The following is a 14,727-nucleotide window of genomic DNA, read 5'->3' on the forward strand; positions in this document are numbered from 1 at the left end:
CCTGACAGCAGCACTTGAAGAATTTTAAAACTCTAATTGAACAATGACTCCTTATCTCAAGATTAACATCAGAATACAAAATATTGTGGTAAGTTCTGCTATGTATCTAAATTCTGTCGATAGTAAAAGTAATTACTGTTATTCCTCACAGTTAAGGAACGACAGTTGTATTATTCCATCTCTCCGTGGTTTCATTTCACGACGTTATTTTGGCAAATATCAACGAAAGTAGCCTTTAGGATTAATAATTTTAACAGTATTAACGTATGCAGCATATTCCACACCTCTGAATTACGATAAATCGGCAATCAGAGTCAATATATTTTCCATGGAGGAGCATTTCTACCGCAAAATCTTAGGCAGCCAGTGCCACGTGTCGAGATATGAAACTACTCCGATTACAGTGCGTGGGCCCAATTTTCAAGGCCGGTAAGGAGCTAGTTCAAGACCAACTACAATATATCAGACCTTAATGCAGCTATCAATATTAGCTAAAATGGCGCCCCGATCGGTTCGTTCAAATGTAAACATGAGCATGTGCGAAGCATCTGTTTGGTTTTTTCTGTTGGTTTGGTTTGATTAGGAAACGTTAGTGTAGTGATTTTTTAAACTGAAATTTGGTTTTAAAACTATTTTGATATACAGTATTAGGACGTGTCGATCGTATTGCATGCCTGTATGTAATTCATATTACAGCAGATGCACTTACATTAAGATCAAGTGTACTTAATGCATCGTGACGATTTCGTAGTTACAAGTAATTTATTAGGGTGCATTCAAATATTCGAGCATAAATTTTTCAATAGAGGGGATGTGTTCAGTGTAATTAATGAACTGTTTTTTTCGGATAACGCCAAACTCTGTGTTGGTGCCAGTCCTAGTACATTTCTCAATTACTATACCTGTTGAGGATTTTAAAAGTGATGTTATAAAAAGTGACAAAGCCATTTATTTTATCTGTGAATGAAGATTACATTGTCTTTGTTAAATTAGAGGACAAGGTATCAACTGATATACTGTCACTTACAGTAGCTTACGTAGTTACGTTGCCAACGATTTGGGTGTTAAAGTCCTTTATACGAAAATTCATATGCTACCAGAGAATTTCAAACTGATTCTCCTATTGATTATCTGAAGTGAAACAGATGTAGCAGTTTGGTGGATCATTATCAGAATCATTGTTATGAGAGAGTTGAAATTCGCGACAAAGTTAAGTTTCTAACAAATTTCTTGAACAAGTTAGGCTATTATATTTAAAAGCGTATGGTAATAAAAAGGTCATACCTTCGTGTTAGCCCTCCATTGTTTCACAACACAGACGTATAAGGAAACTGTGAAGCAAAAAGGTAAGTCTGTGAGTTTTTATATGAGATAAGCCTTAAAATTAATTATAAAAGTCGTTGATTTGTGTATTCAGCTTGGGGTGAGTATATGGTTTATATTTAAACGTAACATTAAGAAAATAGAAGCCTCCGTGACTCAGGTGGCAGCGCGCCGGCCTCCCACCGCTGGGTTTCGTGGTTCAAATCCCGGTCACTCCATGTGAGATTTGTGCTTTCCCTGTCATCTTTCATTCCAGAAACACTCTCCACTATCATTTCATTTCATCTGTCAGCCATTAATCATTGCCCCAAGAAGTGCGACAGGCTTCGGCAGCCGACACAGTTCCCATCCTCGCCGCTAGATGAGGCCTTATTCGTTCCATTCCTGACTCGGTCAAATGACTAAACAAGCTGAGGATATACATTAAGAAAATGTTTTGTGCATATTGATAAATATGCAAGAGCCGAGAGAGTTTATTGTAAACATTATATTCACAGGATGTTTAATGCGCGTGATAAACAATGGTTTATTGCTGTGTACCATTCTGCCAAAGTAAACTTCAGAAAGGTAGTGGCATTTCTTTCCACGAGCAAATGTAGAACTGCGAGAAAAATGGGTCAAAATTATATCATGTCGGGGTGACGACAAGAATAGCATGTGGCAACCTTCTTCGAAGTCTGTAGTATGTAGTGAACATTTTGAAAGCACATGCCATAGCATTTCTACTAAAACTAGCCACAATCAATGCCAACACTTTCTTCAGGGTATCCATCATATTTGCATGGCAAGACTAGGCTATGTACTACTACTAAAATGTTCTCATTCCTCACCTGAAGGAGGAGGCGGGCCTCTTAGACGGTGACGCCGTCTCTCAGGCCGGGAGATTTGTCACATTGAAGGAGATGCTCGGATAAAGTGAGAGGGTTGGTGGCCGTGGTCTATACTAGGAATTGTTCCGGCATTCGCCTTAGTGCAGGAGAATGGAAAACCACGGAAGACCATTATCAGGGCAGTCGACAGTGGGGACCAGCCGTGAGGTCCAGCCCTGTCCCGTCTTCCGAATACAGAGGTGAAGAGCCATGGTAGAGCCTTGGCCACCCCTCCTCTGTTCGGTTGGCCGGTCGGAGTGCAGAACTGTGGGAGCACGGGCCAGTCGTGGCCACTTGCGGACCGAGACCCATTCTGCATTCATCGACGTACGCTATGTGAATACTGCAGTGTTTTAAAATATGCTATGGAGTATTTTCAATTTTATTAGGACGTGAAATTTCCGGTTGCAATCATACTACCTCATCTTGAATTACTGGGTGGTACATTTATTTTTCTTCATTAAACGTCATAGAAATATCACTTTCCTACTCAAAACGCAATGTTTTATGTTTGTAATGTGCTTTTATCTGTAAGTTATTTTCGTAATGCCAATTGGAATCGTGCTGAGGAATAGAGGGAAAACCTGACATCCAGCGGCGCCATTTGAACTGCTGCTACTCTGGCAATTTAATACTTGAAGAGACCGTGCATGCAGAGGCCTTTACTTATCTCGTAGGTAACGATAACATCTAGGGACGTTCCGATATACCGTACTAAAATATCGATATTTCCTGCGATATCGACATGCCGATATTATTCTACTATCAAAACAAAATATCGATATATCTCGATATCTTTTTTTTCATAATAGGCTACAAGGATTTGAAATTATATTGAAGTTCTATAAAACGGGGACCACGACAGTTCCAAGAAAAACAAGATAATTAAGGGAATCAAATATAATGACCAAAATATTTTGTGTAAAATGGTATCAGCAGTAAAGTACAAAACATCAAAACCTAATTCAACCATGAATTCTAACACTTTAAGTGTCTGAGTTATTATTATTCACCAGAAAAAAAAGACCAATAATATCTTTATTCCCAGAATGCAATGATAAAGCCATAAATACTTGCACGGTGGATGCTGCATCATATTCTTAACTATTTTCGGCCATACCTACAAATTTACAAGGTTTATACGGACTTCATCAAGCATTACTGACACTATTTTTTCACTCTTTCACAGGTGTACTTAGTTCTTTCAAAATGCTAATTATTCAGGGTCTATGCCTTGACTGCTGGCGCCTATTGACATAAGTATATCTTGTGGCTGAGGGTCAATGAAAATTTGTGTTTCGGAAGTATAACCCTAGCACCGTGCAGGCTGGTGCACATCTGAAATTAGCAGCCGTTGATGGATATATTCCATGGATAATTAAACCGCGAATTCCAGTAGCAAGATAAACTCAACCAACCAGTCGCGTGCACAGGCAGAATACCAATATTGATATATATGCATTGAGGTCTGATGATATTGATGTTGGTCTTAGACTCTTGGGTAATCATTAACGATATATCGATATCGTTTGAATATACCGATATATTATGTGCTATAAATATCGATTATCGAAAATAAGTTTTCAATATATCGCAATATCACTATATCGGTATCACCACCGTCTCAATCTCTATATACTGCCTGTTCTGTGCTGCGAGATTTGCGTTTACAGCGACATTGCAGATGGCAGCACTTACCGCACCCAGAACATATGTCAGTTGAATGAGAGTTCGTAAGACCAATATAAAATGAGAAATAATCCTTAACATGCTGCTAATTGAGAAGATACTGCACATACACAAACACTTCACTTTTGAGCCTGATTTACGATAAAGGAATGTAAAGTATATAAAATACCTTACCAGTTACAGTAGGTATATATGGATCATCCCACTGCTGCATGGCGCATCACAATTTCAGAATTTTCCTCGACAGGGGCTTGGAGGGACACGAATAACGGATCACCTTTTCAGTCCTCTTCTTACAGATATTTACTAGCAGCGGACGTACAAATTTTTCTGTCACGATTTCGCTGACCATTTGCTCGTCACCTGGAATATCGCATTTCAGCAAAGCGCACTGTGAGGGATGGTATCACAATGTCACGTATTGTTTTCAAAACAGGACTTAATTTTTTAAAATACGGAACAGCAGCTTCAACAAATTCTTGCAAACACTTCAGAAGGCCCACAAAACACTGTTTACGGTATCGAAGGCCTCCCCTGTCTTGATTTCTAATGACCTGCATTAGCGCTGATGATGAGACGGGCGTGGATATATTGCTTACGCACATGTCACATCCTAGCCTTTCTTCAACCACACGCACTAAATACCCACAAACCAAAGCTTGGAAGGCTGTTTCTAAATTTATTTCTACCGTAGCATCTGGCACATGAATTTGTTTCAGAAGGACGGTGACATAATCGAGAAGAGCAATTTCGTCTTGGAGTTTGATCTGTTTGTCGTGAGGTTAATTTAAGTATTCAGTCGGCAAGGTGTCACCGTAGGCACTAACATTTGCACTAGAAACATTCGCACTACGAGAAGGTGTAATAAGCCCAGATTAAAGGATACGTTTAATAGCACATACTGCAGTGCGTGCGTCCGTCATGTCATTAGATCCACCATCTAAACTTACTGCACTAAACAAAGCTTTCACTGCGTCCCCAGAAAATCTTCTAGTTAAAACATAAAAGAACCCAGTCTGTAACAGATAAGTCGCACATTCCACTGTAGATTTCACAGTTAGCAAGAGAGCATCTGTTGTCCCATTAGACCCTTTAGCTTTGCACGTTTTGATTCCAACTGAATTGTTTTAATGTACTCAATGAAATCATTATTCAGCCATTGTAGTCTTATCTGCGGGTGAATAGAAATGCATACAGTCTGGATTATTTTGCCGAATGTACCGAGTTCTGTCACTGACGTCGTGGAATGTGAAAAATGTAGATTCCATAAAGCGCACTGTCGATTCCGCGTCCGAAAAGTCTAAACTTGTATTTAATCGAGCATTGTTTTCTTTCATGAAGTGAATAGTAGCAGTAGCCGCTGGGTAAAATATTTGTACAGCAGAAAGTAGTATAATAGGCGGATTCGGGCGCCACCACCTCCTCCGGCTCCCAGAGGCCTCCTCCACCACCACCACCACCACCACCACCACCACCACCACCACAGGCTCCCAGGGGCCTCCTCCACCACCACCACCACAGCCAGAGGCCTCCCAGAGGCCACCTCCACCACCACCACCACAGCCAGAGGCCTCCCAGATGCCTCCTCCACCACCACCACCACCACAGCCAGAGGCCTCCCAGAGGCCTCCTCCACCACCACCACAGCCAGAGGCCTCCCAGAGGTCTCCTCCACCACCCGCGGGAAATTTGAATTTGTAAACAAAGCCACGTGCTTTTTGATAGCTATCATCGACAACAACGCATCGCTAACCTCAGTACTGCCATCTTGACGGGCCTAAACCTCAGTAGTACCAACTTAACCTAACTAGCGCGAGATTTGAATTGGTAAACAAATCCACGTGTTTTTGACAGCCACGAGCTTTTTGACAGACAACAACGCATCGCTAACTTCAGTACTGCCATCTTGACAGGCCTAAACCTCAGTAGTACCAACTTAACCTAACTAGCGTGAGATAAACAAATCCAGGTGCTTTTTTGACAGCTGTCATCCGCCATCTTTAAACTACAGAGCACCGTGCTGCCCTCTTTATCGCAGTAGCTGCAAATTCGTCACCTGTCATCCGCAGTGCTGCCATCTTGGCGGGCCTAAATCTTAGTGCTACCAACTTAACCTCACTAGCGCGAGATTTGAATCGGTAAACAAATCCACGTGCTTTTTTGACAGCTATCATCCGCCATCTTTAATCTATAGAGCACAGTGCTGCCCTCTTTAGCTACTTACCTTTGAAATGTGGTGGCGGATAATTTGAAAAATGCTTTTTGACAGCAGCCATCTTTAATCTAGAGAGCACCGTGCTGCCCTCTTTAGCTAGATATCTTTGAAATGTGGTGGCAGGCAATTCCACATGACAGCAGCCATCTTTAATCAAGAGAGCACCGTGCTGCTCTCTATGTAGTGGCGGCAATATGACAAATTCTACATGCTCTTGTTTGGAAACAAACTCACGCTCTTTTTTGACAGCCGTCATCCGCCATCTTTAATCAACAGAGCACAGTGCTGCCCTCTTTAGCTAGATACCTTTGAAATGTGGTGGCGGCAAATTCCACGTGCTCTTGTTTGGAAACAAAGCCATGTGCTTTTTTTGACAGCTGTCATCCGCCATATTTAATCAACAGAGCACCGTGCTGCACTCTCTAGTTGAAATGTGGTGGCGGCAAATTCTACATTCTCTTGTTTGGAAACAAACCTATGCGCTTTTTTTGACAGCTATCATCCACCATCTTTAATCTAGAGAGCACCGTGCTGCAGCTACCATCCGCCATCTTTAATCCAGAGAGCACCGTGCTGCACTCTCTAGTTGAAATGTGGTGGCGGCAAATTCTACATTCTCTTGTTTGGAAACAAACCTATGCGCTTTTTTGACAGCTATCATCCGCCATCTTTAATCCAGAGAGAACAGTGCTGCACTCTATGTGGTGGTGGCAAATTCTACGCGCTCTACAAACCCATGTGCTTTTCTGACAGCTGTCATCCGCCATCTTTAATCCAGAGAGAACAGTGCTGCACTCTATGTGGTGGCGGCAAATTCCACGTGCTCTTGTTTGGAAACAAATTCTACGTGCTCTTCAGCTGTCTTCCACCATTTTTAATCAAGAGAGCACCGTGCTGCCCTCTTTGTGGTGGCGGATAATTTGAAAAATTCTTTTTTGATAAGCAGCCATCTTTAATCGAGAGAGAACAGTGCTGCCCTCTTTAGCTACTTACCTTTGAGGCAGTTAATTTGAAAAATTCTATTTGACAAGCTGCCATCTTTAATGAAAAGAGCATCGTGCTGCTATCTTGCGGGTAATTTTTACGTCACAGCTGTCATCCACCATCTTGCATTGCTAACCTTAGTGCTGCCCTCTTTAGCTACTTACCTTTGAAAAAAAGTCTATTTGACAAGCTGTCGCCCGCCATCTTGCATCGCAAACCTCAGTGCTGCACTCTTTAGTTGAAATGTGGTGGCGGATAATTTGAAAAATCTTTATGACAAGCAGCCATCTTTAATCCAGAGAGAACAGTGCTTCCATCTTTAGCTACTGCCATCTTACATCGCTTACCTCTGTGCTGCACTCTTTAGTTGAAATGTGGTGGCGGTAAATTCGAACAAGTTTAATCACGCATCGGGAAAGCTAGAGTAAGCACGTGCTGCAGTGATGACGTCATCATGCATGTTTAGACTTGTCCGTTTTCTTAAGAGTAAGTCTGTGTAAAGGAATGCAATAAGTATGCATCATAAAAACAAGTGTTTGCATGTGCTGCAGTGATGACGTTATTGTGCATGTTTAAACCCGTTCGTTGACTAAAAGCTTTAGTCTTCGAGAAACTGTGATAGAGAGTGGAGTGCAAACATGATGAAAACATTAATAGTTGATGTGCAAGGCTTTAAAATAAACGGAAACAAATTTGTGTTTAAAGAGGTGGCTGTGTTAGATTGCAGTGTGTTGTGGGCACCAAAACTTGTTAGTTTAGTATTTAGTCCACCGTTCCCTTACTGTTTGCAAACAGATGAAGATAAAAAGCAGACTCAGTGGATTGAAAACAATTTAGGTTTGAAGTGGGAAGAAAAAGGAGTACCTTATCGTTTTCTACCTTTAATGATGAATGCACATTTGTCAAGAGCAGATCTTGTTCTTTTAAAGGGTTGTGAAAAGAAAGAATGGTTGCGTGATTTTCTACCATCATCGTGTGAAGTTATCGACATGCATGAATTGGGGTGCCCATCATTTAAAACTCTTCCGAAAGAGCATAGTAGAGAAACAAGTAAACAGCATTCACAACATGTATGCATGCTCTTTGATTGGTTGTGTTGCAGTGCATGCCGGGAAGTGAACAACATATGTAAACTGCAATGTCGAAATAACCTTAGTGTAAAAGAAACATTTCTAGAGTAAAGACATCATGTCATTTCTAACAGATACTAAGGGTAACGCAGTTGAAAAGGCGATCGTAAAGTTTTATGCATGCAAAAAGAAACTAACACTTTTACTGAAGAAGAGTTAAATGCATTACCAAAGGCATTTTTGGTTAATGTAGCTGCGAATGCTGTAAAGAAGATTTGGGATAAGGTGCCTCGTGAGTGGACTCAAGATCCTGTTTTGTCAGAGCTTCAAACGTGTAGTTTACTTCATGAACACGTGAGTTTAGGTAGAAGACCTTCTGTGAGACAGTGCCGTACATGTCAACTAATTAAACTGTATCACAGACCTAAAACTAACGAGTTGTCTTCGCTTATAAACACTTATCATGGCTGTGGAGAGAGTAAACAAGGAAAAGGTGAAGAAACGTGCTGGGAGAAAGATGAGGAAGCATGTTAGGCGTGGACTCATCAATAGAGTGATTGATCTTCTTTTCTTCGTGCTTCATCTCCCCTGCGGCCCTAGAACACGTTCGCCTGACACGTAGTTACATGCTGCCTGCATAGAGTATGTCGTGTAGCTGTTAAAATCTGCTTCGTAAAGTTATGCCGTGTGTGTGTTATTACCTAGTGCTTTAGCTGCTCAGAAGAATATAGCAGCACTTGTCGTTGTTGGTGTAATAAAACGAAAACTGAGTGACAAAGACCGTAAAATAAACAAAGGATAAAAATGTATATATAGTCTAAAATAAATATGAATTGTCAAAACATATTACAGGTGTTGTTTAATCCTACAGCATGTCCTGGTGACTTAGAAGAAAGGAAACACAGAGGATTAAAAGAAAACACACATAAGATTTAAAGTACATCCTCTTTATTAATCCATGAATTAAAGCTGTTATTAAAACCAAGCCATTTAACATACAGTTAATTGCCACGACGTCGAATAACACGTTCAACTAAATAGTGATCAGGATATTTTGTTTTCTGCAGTTCTTCGATGTAGAATCCTCCTTCAATAGGCTGTCCTCTGAGATCGCGAAGTAAATACGTAACTGGATTAGTAATCTTAACACTTCTGATTTGAAAAATTTCAGTGCTCCAGTTAGGTGTGTATCCTTTTGCAAATATAGACTTGTGTTTGCTGATGCGAAAAAAAATCACCTTCTTTAAAGCGATGGCGACGTAGATCAGCTGTTTTAATTACAAGATGAATAGCATTTATACAAGGTGTATTCTTTGTAACAAGACGTGGCTTTGCTCCGATAGTACGATGAGGTGTATCGTTGTAGGTAGATAAAAGTCTAGGTAGCAGATCAATCCAACGATATGAACCTTGCGCTGTAAATTCTCGCCTCATCATTGTTTTGAGTGTACGATTAAAGCGTTCTACAACACTTGCCTTGAGATTGCTGAACGTAGAGTAGTGTTGAATGCCAAGTAACTTGAGGTAAGAAGAAAAATCCTTGTTGTAAAACTCTTTACCTTGATCAGTTTGAAGAAGCCTTGGGCAGCGTTTCGATTCTTCAACAATATGTTTAAATGCTTCTTTAACTTGTGCTGCTGTTTTAGAATGCACGGGTTGTGCAAAAGCAAACTTCGAGTACACATCGATAACAGTAAGTAGATACTTACACCCCTTATTACTAGAGGCATATGGAATCATTTCTACTAAGTCTGCTTGCCAGAGATCATCTTTTCCTCGTGTAATAACGCGTCTGCGACAGTACGTGCGACGTGCTGGTTTATGTAACTCATGTGCGATGCTTACCTTTACAGGTGAGATCTTCTCTTGACGAGCCATTACAAATTAATACCGGCATAACGTAGTTCTCTTTCTATTTCTGGAATTTCTGATCCGTGACCAGTGTGACCAGCCTCTTGCGATGCTCTTAAAAGTTGTAATCGTTCAACGAGTAAGTTTGGGTCATTCCAGTATCTTACATCCACATACGGCAACAAAGGCTTGTAGATAACATCAAGACTATGTGCAGTCGGAAACAGCTTAGAAATAAACTCACGATACTTGTAACTCTTATTCGCATTTACAGCTTCTGTTCTCTTGTAATTACGTCGTGTTGCATCAGTAGCAAAAAGTATTGCTTTATATTTTTTAAGATCATCTTGTAAAATAATATCCTTGTCAGGTATTCGTGAGAAAAGAAGTTCTAAGAGTCCTTTCGTAGGTTTATAGGTAACACCTTTTACAATGAGTTTGTTGTTATTAATCTTAACATTTGAATTTCCTATCCGGAAACAGTCATCTTCGTAGCGAATACCGTAGGTAGTGTCAGTTTGTCCTGTAAAAAGTTTTTCTATATAAGGTGCAAAGAGAGATCCATAGGTATCTTGAATAAAAGTTCTAAACTGATTGCGATACTCTGGTGTAATCATAACCCCAGACAAAAGGTGGTAGATTTTGCGTCGATGTAGTAGGTGTTTCAGCAATAACATCTGTAGTTAAAAACTCAACACGCTTAGATGGTGATGTATCATTAAGTTCTTCTTCTTCTTCTTCCTTATCTTCCTCTTCCTAATCTACATCCTGCTTCTTCTCTTCCTTATCTTGTTCATGCTTTTCTTCTTCTTCATGCTTCTCTTTATGATATGATGTTTGCATGGAAGCAAAACTTGAAGTAGACTGCGGTAATGAAGTAGAATTAAAAATTTCTTTGAGTGGTGTACTTAGTTGTGTTTTTAAAAATAAATCCGTGTCTGCTTGAATACGTTTAAGCTCCTTAAATTTCCGTCGAATATTGTTTCGAGCTTGGATGATATGTTTTGTGATCTCCTTGCTAGATGTTAACATGATGATGGTTTTTAATCAAGTAGTTACTGTAATTCTGTGTTAATGCATATAAAATGATCGAAACCCATGCGATATCGTCCATGCTGTACATCACTTTCTTTATCAATAACTAAAAAGCTGTAACGGTGTAATGACCAACATTTAGCACACATACGTTTAAAGTCATCGAATGTCATATCAGTGTTAACATGATCGTTATACACATGTCGCATGTTGCGCTCATCTTGCCGAAAAAGCACAATAACATTTGCGTTGTCGCGTATCAACTGCTTAGGCACACGAGAATAGGTGTGGCACAAATAGATGCAATCAGCATATTTATGCCGACCCATACTAAAGAATGCACGAATAATGTTTTGCTGTTCTGTTGCGACATCATCAAAGTACATAAGAGAATTAGGAAGCGCATCGTCTGGTGATGGTACTTGCTCATGCGAATTAAATTTAAAATATCTTATTCCATCTTTAACTAGATCGTGCATTACAGAGTGTAGAATAGTATATAGCGGCTGATAGAGTGATTTTGCGAAAACGTAAATATTCTCGAAGCGTACACCATTTACAGAAGTAATAAGTGTGAGTAAAAGATTTGTTTTCCCGCATCCCGACGGGCCTGATATAATACATCGAACAGTAAAAGGAAACGACGTTCCATGACGTTTTCCTGTAGTTGTACTAGAACTAGGTAAGAGATGTGGTACAATGTCGGTAATAGGTAGCGTGTCTTGCTGCTTTATAATCTTCATGATAACTGAATCATAAAGTACGTAATAGTAATATGTATATTAAACGAAACAAGAGGTAACGGTTAGTTTATGATTTGCTCTTGACTAGTAAAGTCGTGTACAGCATGGTAAAACAACGATATCCAAACGACATGAAGAAGAAGAAGAAAGTAAAAAATGTTGGATGGAAGGATGTTGTAAAGGCTGCGCAAAAAGCTATTCGAGGGGAATACAATCCTCGTGTAGCTATTACTAAAGCGTTACGCGCAGCAAGAGCGAGAATTTCTCCAAAGTGCAGAGCAATATTTAGTAAACGTGCACGAATTATTCCTGTACCAAAACGAGGAGGATTTCTTCCTGCGCTGTTTGCTGGCTTAGCAGCTTTAGGGTCATTGCTAGGTGGTGCTAGTGCTGTAGCGAGAACTGTCAAAGCTGTAGAAGATGCGAAACAACAGTTGAAAGAGAGTGAACATCATAACAAGACGATGGAGGCAATTGCGTTACGAGGCAAAGGTACGAACATGAAGCTAGCGCCGTACAAGAAAGGGCTTGGTATCTACATTTCTCCAAAAAACGTCTACTGAATGCACTGCCATATCGAGCTCTAACGCATGATGTTTTTACGTTTGCTAAACAACTAGGAATTCATTATTTTCGAGGAGTGTATATGCGCGATCAACTACCAGCACGCCCACGTGAACGTGAAAGTGCCGTAATTAACTTGGACGACAGTCGTGGACCTGGAACTCATTACGTTGCTTATGTAAAACGTAAATCTAAAGTATGGTATTTTGATAGCTATGGAGACTTACCTCCTCCTTTTGAGCTCATACGTTATTTCGGAAGCTGTGCGGACATTGTTTACAATAAAAACCGTGTGCAAAACTTTAATACACGCATGTGCGAACGATTATGTCTTATGTTCTTATATCAAACCCAGACGGTAGAGAAAGTGCATTAGTGTCTACGTGATGACGAACAGTGAAAGAACGTTTGCTGTACGTGGAGAAGGACCTGAAACAACCGTCTATTTTAATCCACCAATCGAACTTAGCTATCAGCCGCATAGTCTTGGACTAGTATCGTTTGAAAGCTACAATAAAATCTATAATGTGCGTGATAGTGTAAACAAGTTCTATTACGATGAGTATGTGCTAACACTACCCTCAGGTAGTTATACAGTAGACGATATTCACGACTATATTGAAAGTATGTTAATTGATCAGTTTGGGGAAGATAGTTTTAGTAATCATAATTACAAGTTCTCAATCACTATAAGCAACATTACACATAAATGTGTTATTGAATCATCATTTAAGATTGACTTCAAATCACAACGTGATTCGATTGGACCACTGCTTGGATTTTCATCGAGGGAGCTCCTACCGAACGTACGTTACGAGTCTGATCAACCTATAAAACTCTTCGATGATTATAATGTGAACATTACTTGTAATATTATTACAGACTTGAATAGTAATCTACAACCTTCGCACGTCCTGCACGACTTTATTGTTACAGAGGAACGTGGATATACTATTTGTGAGAAACCAGCAGTAGTTCTTTATCATCCTGTGTCTGTAAACCACATTAGCAACATTACTCTTAGACTTGTAAATAAACATAATCAGCTTATTCATTTAGATCAGCACGCGTACGCAGCTTACAAACTACATCTTAAACCAGTATGAAAACCATCTATAAAACACGGTGTACATTCCGAAGACATACTACATGTGTGCAGAGACTCATCGAGTTAACAGATACCCATAAGCAGATTCTCCAAGATTTAGGATATACACTACTACAACAGAATGGAAGAAATGCTAGACATTACGAATACAGTAGAAAGTCGTGAAGGTGTAGTACGAAGTGAGCTTCATTCCTATCAACCTTTTACGTTTGGATTATAACAATGATGAAATTCATTTTATTATTAAACAACAAGATGTTTACACCTTACCACACGAAAGCTACCTCTATATTGAAGGACGACTAGAAAAGTCTGATGGAAGTGGACCAAGCACTTCACAACTAAACAACCATACTCTAGCTTTTCTCTTTTCTGAAGCGCGATATGAAGTAAATAATGTTGAAATAAATCGAACGAAGAATGTTGGTGTTACAAGTGCACTGAAACTCTACCCTTCTTTCTGTGATGAAGAAAGTAATCTTTTGCGGATGGCTGGATGGTGTCCAAAAGGTACTAACAACTGGATGATTAATGAGGATGGAACTGTTACGGGTATGTTATCACTGAAACATATTTTTGGATTCGCAGAAGACTTTACACGTATTATAATAAACGCAAAACAAGAGCTTATTCTAATCCGTGATCGAAGTGATTACAATTCTCTTAAAGCAGTAGAAACACCAGTAGAATCGAAAATAACACTGCATCGTATACTGTGGCGGATTCCACATGTAACCTTATCTGATCGTGAAAAACTTCGATTGCTCAAGATTGTAGAAAATGATACACCATTACCTATACGTTTTAGAAGTTGTGAGCTGCATGAATATCCTGTGTTACCACCTACAATAAAGCATAGCTGGGCTGTTAAAACATCACGTTTTACTGAGAAGCCCTTGTACATTATTTTTGGATTTCAAACTAATCGTAAATTCAATCACGAAAAAGATAGCTCACTGTTTGATCACTGTAAATTAAGACACGTTAGACTATATCTCAACGGAATTACGTATCCCTACGAAAACATCGACATTAACTTTGAGAAAAATAAGTTTGGGATGCTCTATGACATGTTTTGTAAATTTCAATCATCGTATTATCAGAAAGAAGATCGTCCGCTATTTACACCTCAAGAATTTAAAAATAAAGCACCGATTGTAGTTATAGACTGCTCTTATCGTGAAGAATCTATACAAGAATCTCCAGTTGATATTCGTTTAGAATTTGAAACATCTGAAAACATTCCTGCTAACACAGCAGCCTATTATCTAATTAT

This window comes from Anabrus simplex, chromosome 9, assembly GCF_040414725.1.
Source record: "Anabrus simplex isolate iqAnaSimp1 chromosome 9, ASM4041472v1, whole genome shotgun sequence".
Lineage (NCBI taxonomy): Eukaryota > Metazoa > Arthropoda > Insecta > Orthoptera > Tettigoniidae > Anabrus > Anabrus simplex.